Source organism: Bison bison, unplaced genomic scaffold, assembly GCF_000754665.1.
Source record: "Bison bison bison isolate TAMUID 2011002044 unplaced genomic scaffold, Bison_UMD1.0 scf7180017864330, whole genome shotgun sequence".
NCBI classification, from domain to species: domain Eukaryota; kingdom Metazoa; phylum Chordata; class Mammalia; order Artiodactyla; family Bovidae; genus Bison; species Bison bison.
The window spans coordinates 6,763,821-6,774,329 of record NW_011494902.1 but is presented as its reverse complement, the minus strand read 5'-3'; positions in this window follow the sequence as shown (position 1 = coordinate 6,774,329).

Genomic DNA, 10,509 nt, shown 5'->3' with positions numbered 1-10,509 from the left:
CACTTTCATCAAGAGGCTTTTTAGTTCCTCTTCACTTTCTGCCATAAGGGTGGTGTCATCTGCATATCTGAGGTTATTGATATTTCTCCCAGCAATCTTGATTCCAGCTTGTGCTTCTTCCAGTCCAGCATTTCACATGATGTGCTCTGCATATAAGTTAAATAAGCAGAGTGACAATATACAGTCTTGACATACTCCTTTTCCTATTTGGAACCAGTCTGTTGTTCCATGTCCAGTTCTAACTGTTGCCTCCTGACCTGCATACAGATTTCTTAAGAGGCAGGTCAGGTGGTCTGGTATTCCCATCTCTTTCAGAATTTTCCACAGTTTATAGTGATCCACACAGTCAAAGGCTTTGGCATAGTCCCAGTTATTGACCGAACTGGACTAGGTAACAATTGGCCATATTTTATTAATGTAAATTGCTGAAGCTCACACAAGCGATGATATGTCATATGTCTTGTTTTTAATGGCACAGTTGTTTCAACCACACTTTGTTAACATGGTCTTGTTTTAATTAAATTATAACGGAAAAAAAAAAAAAGTTCCACAATACCTAGAGATGAAACAAACCAAACAAAATAATGCAGAAGAAATATTTGGGGAATTATTACTTAATAGGAAGAGGGTTTTTTGTGCAGACAAATAATGTTAAAATCTGTGGATGAGTGAAGAGTGATGTTCTAGAGACATAAAGCTTGTATAAAATGTTTAAGGGTGATAATCAGATAAGACAAAGAAGAAATAGTCTAATAACTTAGTTCCTATTTAATAAACCAACAATTTTAAAAGTCACCTGAAAAAGTCTAGATCTCCTTGCAAAGACAGAGATTGGTAAGTATTTAGAACCTGGTAAATTATCAGGAACTAGATAATTGACAAAAAAAGAAAGAAAGAAAAACATAAAATAATACAACTCATCCAACATGCTTTCCCTGAGTCTGTAATACAGATCATCTCAGTTACTGACTCAGTGACCCTAAGCTTTAGGTCTCATGTTGAATTAGGGATCTAGTGAAGGTTAAGGGTTCATGTAAGAGAAATTTTTATAAAGAGAGCAGTCGTGGTAAGCAAACTTCTCTGGCATTTGATGCAGGGGCACGTGCTCAAGAATATTCTCAGCTAAAACATCCCTCCACCTGGGACCTTGGCTGTGAATGATTCGAAGACCAAAAGGATGCACTTGCCCAAGGGGTCCCAAAATTACTTTCATTAAAAAATCAAAGTTATAATTTACATGCAATGAAATACTTAAATCTCAAGTGTACAGGTTGAAGAAATCTTATGGATGTATACATCCTAGAAGATTGAAAGTGAAAGTTGCTCAGTCATGTCCGACTCTTTGCAAGCCCATGGACTGTATAGTCCATGGAATTCTCCAGGCCAGAATACTGGAATGGGTAGCCTTGCCATTCTCCAGAGGATCTTCCCAACCCAGGGATCGAACCCAGGTCTCTAACTACTGCCTATAATCAATAATACTGCCTATCCCCCTACTCTAGATAACCACCATTCTGACTTTTATCCCCATAGATTAGTTTTTTCTGTTCTTGAACTTCATTTGAAAGCTCCACACAGAATGTATTCTTTTATGTCTGGCATCTTTGGCCCATCATCATATTTTTAAAATTCACCCATATTTTTGTAGGGGTGGGGTTTCAGCTATTCATTCTTTTTTTAATGCTAGACATTATAGTGTATAACTATTTCATAACTTTTAAACCTTTTTTCTCTTAATAGATATATAGGCTATTCTGGCTTGGGCTATTGTGAATAAAGCTGATAGAAACATTCTTGTACATGTCTTTGATGGAGATAGGCATGTTTTTTTGTTACCATGACTAAAATGTCATAGGGTAAGCACGTGTTTAGTTGTAGGAGGCATTGCAACAAGGTTTTGCAAATGTCCACAATCACTGCCAAAGTATGAGGATATTAGTTTCTCCACATCCTCATCCTGGTATTCTCATCTCCACATCCTGGTATTACCCATCACTATTGCTTTGACCCTCTGGGAATATATCATAGGAATATTGCATAGTGGTTGAATTTGCATTTCCCTCAGAGTAATGATTCTGAGTGTTTTCAAATACTTGTGAACCATAAGAGTTGGATATAGTCTTTAATGAAGAGCCTGTTAAAGTCTTTTGTTCATTTTTTAAAACTGTGTTATTTGCCCCTTTTCGTATTGATTTATGCAATATTTGTTTTTATATTCTAGACATCATATGTTTATAAATGTATGTGTATACATGAACTATCTTCTCCCAGTCTGTGGTGTGCTGTTCATTTTTTGATGATGTCTTTTGAAGAATAGAAATTCATCAATTTATCCTTTTAGTTCCTGACTTAATCTGAAAATACATGTGCTTAATAGAATGAAGTCAACAAAAACTAGCCATGTACCTTTTATTCCTTTAGCCATTGGAGTAGTGGAGTTTATTGTTGGAGTTTCAGGAATCTCAAGAGCTGATTGATATCACATTTGTTGCTTAAAATCAGCCGTATTGGGAATATTTACACTATGAAAATTGGCAAACAAAAGGAATCAATACTTTTTCTCCTGGAGGGTGGATTGTGAAACAATTAGCAGCACATAGCTGCTTTTAGACCTGTGATATGGACAGCCTTTTGGTAAACTGGCTGATTTGGCTAATGCAGCAAAGACCTCCCTTTCCAGCCTGCAGCGTGAACTTACTGAAGAGTTTGATCAATCAGACTCTGGAAAAAAGTAGTACCATCTTCAGGCATATCTTAATTAATTGGCTGTATGCTCACCATGATCTAGAGGCTGATCTTAGTATGTTATCAAATGTAAGTCCATGTGCCCGATGCACAGTGAGGTCAAATAAACTGAAACATCAGAGTTTGGAGCAAAGCCAGGTGAGGAAACTGGTGCCTCAGGCTCCCCAAACCCCAGATTCCTTGAAGTGTTTCTGCAAAGCCTTTTCAAAGGCCAGGTGTGTGTGTGTGTGGCAGTGGGGGGGTCCCCAGGGTACGTGACCAGCTTGTGCACAGTTCTCTGATCGATGAGGTAACAAGGTGGTGTCATAGGGTTAGCATTATCAGTCTCTAGGTGAGTGCCAGTAGATCTGGGGGCTATATGTTTATGATCATCAAGTAGTTGATTTCTTCCTTTCGGTTTTTAGCATCCAAAAAACTCAGTAACTATGTATGAGATACTATTATCTTGGTATTTTAGAGAGGAGCTAAGACAGAGGATATGGGGGAGGGGTCTGCCCTGGTCAGACTTTGTAGGATCCTGCTCTGTTACAAGCATAGCTTCAGGTCTGCTTATAAATAGTAAGATGTTAGTTAGATTATTTATGTTCTCTGAGCCTTATTTTCTTGTCTGTAAAATAGAAATAATATCTACCTCACTGTATTTTGTGAAAATGAGATATACTGTATAAAAGTGCTTGGCACAGTGTCTAACATGTGGTACAATCTCTGGTGTGAGACAGGCTTCTCCAACCTTCATGGCCTTCATTTATAGGATGAAGACAATCATGAGATTCAAGTCCAAATAACAGAATCCATGTCAAGAGGTCCAGTGAAGTGAAGTGAAGTGAAAGTCGCAACTTTTTTGCAACCCCATTGACTGTAGCCCACCAGGTTCCTCTGTCCATGGGATTCTTTAGGCAAGAACACTGGACTGGGTTGCCATTACCTTCTCCAGGGGATCTTCCCAACCCAGGGATCAAACCCCCATCTCCTGCATTGCAGGTAGATTCATTACCATCTGAGCCACCAGGAAAGAGGAAATTTTCAATATTGGGAGCTAATTGTAAAGGTACTAGGAGAGCTGAAATGGTCAACTGAGATGCTGAGATACCCCACCAGGAGCTCCTACCACCTGTAGGGTTGGAGGGATGAAGGGAGAATGCATGTTACCAAAGCCCTGAAGCCCAGCCTGTGTAGTAAAAGCCAGAACAATGGAGGGGACACAGGTGCTCTTGAAGATGCTGCCTGAAGATGAAACAAATGGGCAGAAATGCCCAGCATCTCTCCTTTTTCTACTTTCTCATCTTTATCACTTTCCTTCTTTACTAAAACTAACTGAAAACCAGTTGGTAGGAAAGCTTAGGTGATGTAACTTGCAGGACTCAGCCCCTTTCAGTACTGCACAGAGCAGGGGAAAAACCAGAAGTAAATCTGACAGCAAACAGGCAATAATAATTAGCACAAGTGCCTACTAGGTCAATTTATTGTGAGAGTTAAAATTTTTTTTTTAAATGGTATAAAGCAAAACACCTAGAACATATTAAATGTTCAATTAAAATCAAGGATACTTCAAGAAAATATTTTTTAAAATGCTCAATGAATGCCAGATAATCACAGTAAAATCTTGAAAATAAAATCTATTTTCATTGTATTATATATTATTGTAACTATTGTGGCATTATTACATATGTTATATATTATATGATACTATTTTAGTTTTTATAGCTTACAGGGTCAAAAGAAGACTGGTAATTATAAAATTTTAAAACAAAGGAGCTGAGATGTGATTATTAATTCCCTCCAGTCATAAGGAAGATTGTCTTTGTTTTAGGAGGAGGATATTTGGTTGGTATTTCTTGGAAATCTGTCAGGGTTCAGTAAGTTCAGCAGAAAGAGCCATCAGTGGGCTGGGACCCCTGGTACTGCTCTGTTCTCTGACCTTTTCAGAGCCAGCCAGGTTCCAGAGAAGAAAGAAAAGAAGTCCCTTTCTTCTCTGGCACCCAGAGTTAGTAAGTAGAGCAGCATGTGACTTCTGGTTCTACTTCTTGCAACTCTGCTTACTAACTGCATGTATGACTTTGTGCAAGTACTTAAATCATTTGGGCTTGACCCATCTTCCACTTCTGGTTATAAAATTCTTAAGATCACTTGGGTTTTAAACCTGTCATTCAGAGATGTGGCTAAGATTTCAGGTTGTGGCTAAGATTTCAGGTGGGAAAGCAGGGTGCCACTTCTCAGAAATTTAGCCCTCTGTATGCCTCCTTCTCTGACTCTTTGGTGCTCCTCTTTCACTAAATTCAAGCTATTTTCCATTTTTAAGCATAAATGATACCATCATAATGCACTAATTATTTGGAAAACATAAGGAGATTATAGTAATTACCCATATGCTCTCAGGCAGTAGAAAATAATTAAGATCTGTTTATCAAGATGGCTGCTTAAAACCAAAAAGCATCAAAGTCTATTTTTATTATTTCTTATATAGGCCTCTAAGAGTTGTAGTTACCTACAGAACCTGAGGAACTAGCTCTTTTGCCAGGAAGTTTTGTAATCAGACTTTATACACAGAGTTTCAGCCAGTTTCAGTAACTAGAAGACAGCCTCCCATAAACACAACTGCTGTTACATTTCCGAGTTGCCAGTTCTGAATGCATTTTGTGCAGTGAAGTGAAATTTGCAATCAGTAAACACATGATTTACGGAGGAGGCATCGTGTATACAAAGTATATAAGAAAACTCTCTGTTCTGTTAGTCCAAAGAAATACTTCGAATTGGGACAGTTCTAGCAGCAGCAAAATGTAGACTAGATCAAAGATGGTTAAAGTATATGGTATTAATTTAGTTCCTTTGGAAATTTGCTTTGGAGAATTCGGAATACATGTGTGGGCTATATTGCCTCTGAAACATCATACCACTCCCCCCCACCCCACACCCCTAAAAAATGATCACAGAGTGATATTTACCTTCCACAAATGCCTGCTCTGTTTCATAGTCTGCCTTTAATTTTTTGGATGCCAAAGGAAACACTGGTTGGAATTCCAAAGTTGATTAAAACTTTTCACAGTATTTAGCCTTTCTCTAGTCAGATAAACACTGAAAAGTTCATGGGTTTTTCATAATATTACTGCTAGAATCATTTTCTTAAGTCTCATGTTATCAGCTTTTTATCTCCAGTCAGGAAAAGAAATGAATGCATGTTGAAATTTCATTTGTGTAGGGAATTCATTTTGTTTAATTTAGTTTTAAAATACTAACTGTAATCCAGTATTGAGAAGAGATAGCTCACAGTCCTTAATAGCCTTATCCAGAATGATTTTCATAGAGAAAATGGAGGGAGAAGGAGAGATAAATATTGGTGATAGTCAAGCAAATAATTTTAGAAAACCCATGGAATGAACCAAAATTATGTATAAGAACTCAAATTGGAATTAGAATTCAAAGCAAGGTCTCAGTGAAAATGGGGCTGTCTCACTGCAGTTAGATGGCAGACAGAGGGAAGAATAAATGAGCTCCAGCTTTTGAGAAACTTAATTAAAAGTTATATCAAACCTAGGGTTCTCCTGAAAGAATTTGTACTTTCTTTAACAAAGGCTGTTTCTCATTGAGAAGCAATTCTAATTTTATACCAGGTTTGCGATTCTGTGCTGAAAATGGCCTTTCTATGAGATCATGTTCATTTTTGCCAAAAACAATGTATCACCACCCCTAGGACCTTCCTCTGGCACGCAGACAGAAGAGCATTTGCCAAAACAATGATAGGGATGCTTAGAAGGCAATCCTTCTTCTTTGAACTTTATTACTTTGAGCTAGAGTACAAGCCAAAATCCAGACCAAGGGTAATGCAATGCTGAGAAAAGAAGGAAACCACATTTACCATCCAGGTGGGAAATTTTCATTTCTGCATTTAAAAATCTGGTAGAGTCAGAGAACAGATCAGTGGTGTTCAGCTCAGTTCAGTCATTCAGTCAATTTTGCTCAGTATGCCTTTTGCTTAAAAAAAAAAAGTAATAATAATTAAAACAGATATACTTTGTAAGTTTGATAGGCTAAAAACAGGCTGTTTTCTTAGCATAAAATTCAAGTTCAGTTCAGTCGCTCAGTTGTGTCTGACTCTTTGCGACCCCATGAATTGCAGCACACCAGGCCTCCCTGTCCATCACCAACTCCCAGAGTTTACCCAAACTCATGTCCATCAAGTCATCAAGTCGGTGATGCCATCCAGCATCTCATCCTCTGTCGTCCCCTTCTCCTCCTGTCCTCAATCCCTCCCAGCATCAGGGTCTTTTCCAATGAGTCAACTCTTTGCATGAGGTGGCCAAAGTATTGGAGTTTCAGTCTCAGCATCAGTCCTTCCAATGAACACCCAGGACTGGTCTCCTTTAGGATGGACTGGTTGGATCTCCTTGCAGTTCAAGGGACTTTCAAGAGTCTTCTCCAACACCACAGTTCAAAAGCAGCATCAATTCTTTGGCACTCAGCTTTGTTCACAGTCCAACTCTCACATCCACACATGACCACTGGAAAAACCATAGCCTTGACTAGACAGACCTTTGTTGGCAAAGAAATGTCTCTGCTTTTTAATATGCTATCTAGGTTTGTCACAGCTTTTCTTCCAAGAAGCAAGTATCTTTTAATTTCATGGCTGCAGTCACCATCTGCAATGATTTTGGAGCCCCCCCAAAAATCAGTGGTGGCCAGGGGTTAAAAGTTGATGGGAGGGTTAGACTATAAATGAACAACAAGAGGGAGTATTCTGAGGGTAATGAGACTGAAACCGTGCACCTCGGATTGGGACTTGAACCCCTGGGCTGGGACTCCAACTCAGTCAGGAGCCAGACTGGGACTTGAATCCACAGTCTGTTAATTGATATCACATACCTGGTCTCAGGACTTAATGAAGCTCAAGTTCTTGATGTCTTTTTGGAGAAAGGATTCTGTGAGACAAAGTGATAAGTAAGAAGTAGACTTATTTAGAGAGAAATATACTCCACAGACAATAGTTTGGCCTTCTCAGAAGGTGAGAGACCCCGAAATATGTCATGGTTCATTTTTATAGGCTGGGTGATTTCATAGGCTAATGAGGGGGAGGATTATTCAAACTATTTCAAGGAAAAGGTGGACATTTCCAGGAGTTGGGTCACCACCCACGTTTTGGCCTTTTATAGTTAGCCTCAGAACTCTCATGGCATTGGTAGGTGTGTTATTTAGCTTGCTGATGTGTTACAGTGTGTGTTTAATGAGCCTCAAGGTCTAGTGGAAGTCAACTCATCTGCCATCTTGGACCTAGCTGGTTCTACCCAGTTTTTGTCATGTCCTATGACTATGTCATTCTTTTAAAGGTAGTGCCCTCCCCACTTCCCTCCTGTTATAGGAACATTCTGTAGTCTAAGCATAGTTGTGGTATGTGTCAGGACTTCTAAAATTGTATGAAAAAATGAGTGCTCTTTACTGTATGTAAATTTTAAAATAAATGAACAAGCAAACATTTTTACTTTGACTTTTAAAAAAAGTGCATCAGTTTAGCATTTTGTTAAATGAGTCCATCAATAGACTTGACATCTTGCTGGTACTCCTCCACCTCCCTAATTATGATTTCAAAGGCCCCCTCTCTCCTTCCTCTCCTCAGTTTCCCCTCTTCCTCAGGGCTTGCTATGATTTCCTGATTTATCTTCTTTTGTAAAAAAACAAAAGCCTTTGCTAACCAAGGCCTCAAATAAATGATGAAAAAAATTCAGACCTGGGATAGAGCATCAGGTGGAGAAATTGTGCTGATGGAAAAGCTTCACACAGAAGGGTGGTGGGGAGGGGTCTCCTTTTCCTGGAAGACCCCTGAAAGAGGGGAAGCAGGGAAGAAATGAAGAGAAGGATTTAATAATCCTGCCTTACATTTTTAAAGTGTGTTATGTTTTATTAATATACTAATCTCAAACTAACTCCTTTAATGTTCCATCCATCTGCTCATGCAGGTAGGGACCATTGCCCCCATTTTATAGATAAAGAAACTGTGGCCCCAAATAGTGGTTTTCCTGTGGTCATAGGGCTAGTATGTGAAAAAGCTTGTATGTGAACTAGGATTCTTGTGTTGAATGAAATGAAAACATGTAACATGAGACTTGTGAACTTCAGTTTCATTTGAAGACTGTACTCCCAGGAGACAACTTCTCTGGTCATTCTGAGGAACCCCTCTGAAGAGATGGGGGAAGAGACTAACATATATGTGATGCTGAAGAAGGCGTGTATGCAATCGAGCAAACAACTAGTTAGATTACTGCTAGTCACAAGGAACAGATATCTCAGTAAGGGATTTTAGTGCTTTTCTAAGTATGAAAAGAGGGAAGAATCCAGGTTCATAAAAATCTTTTCCTAAAAGATTTCTAACTATCTAGGGGCCCGTTTTGCCTGCTCTCCCAGAGCACAGAGTGCCTAATCCTGATTTTCACTCTGAATTCCTTTCAGGGTGTTTTGTAGGTCAGCAACTGAGTGGTTAATGACTTGATTCATGTAGGACTGGACACTGGGCACCATTTTTTGTTTTACACCTGGTTCTTAGCAATGACTTCAGTCTAGAACCCCAGGTAGCCTCTGCCAACATGCTGTGAGTCCAGAGCTACTGACAGTGATGTACCCCCAGTGAAATCCTTGTGGGCGGTGGCCCAAGGGGTGTGGGTGGCAATGAGTCAGCAGTTTGCACTCTGGGTGTGTCTTTTAGCAATGACATTTCAGCCAGTGCTGTATTGATGGGTTTGTTCTTACTATTTTAATTTGGTCTAGAAAAGCCATCAATATAGGTAGCTTGGGTTAGGACAGCATTCTCTCAGTCAGAGGCTACCTCCACAATAGGCAGCATCAATTTGAAAATCCAAAAAAGAGTGCGTGAGATCTTTTCTCCTATATGGTGAAGGAGAAGGATTTGACCAACTTAAAGATGAACATGTCAGGCAGGTTTTCCCTCAGGAGGCAGGAAGTAATTAAATAGAGATAAATATATGTGTTTATTCTGTTCCTTGTTACACAAATAATTTGAGAAGGCCAGCTAGGTGAACCCAGATCTAGTCCTATTAAACAAACATAGTTCACAGAAGATGGGCCCCAGCACTTATTGAGAAATTTCCTCAAGAGCCTTGGCCAAATGTGGTGTGTTTTGCTGTCTGTAATGGATTCAGTATTTCTCAATATGTTTCAAAGTATAAATAGCAAATCAGTTGAGCAAATGCCCATCTGGTTGTCTGATCTCCTCTTTTTAAATAGAGAAAAAGAAATTGCTTTTGACTTAAAAACTTGGAAGAGAATTAGTGGCTCTGTTTCAAATCTGATCTGGTCACATTCACTAATACCCGAAAGTCATTTTATCAGAGGGACAATCCCTTACCCTGCCCCACCCTGCCCCTTCTAATCCAGTCCTTTTCTTGGCATCCTCCAACCTGTTATTCTCCAATATAACAGATCTTTCCCTTCAAAGCATCTATAAAAATCTTCATTAGCTTGAAATACCACAAGGGCCAGGAACTGTGTGTTTGAGCTGCGTGTAGATCTCTGTGTATTCCTAGTGTCTCTCTCAGTCCCTGGCACATGAGATAGGTTAATCAGTCGAATGGACTGCCGGGCTGCCTTCCCTTTATAAGCAGAAGAAGACTTTTCTTCCTTCACTTTCATTCCTCCCTTTATATGATAAGAAAAATGTGTCTCATGTCAGACAATTGTGGGTACATAGGTAGCCACCCAGGGGTGTATGCAACCATGGGAGAATATAAAGCCACTCTTCTATCTTCAATGTCTTCTCTTAAG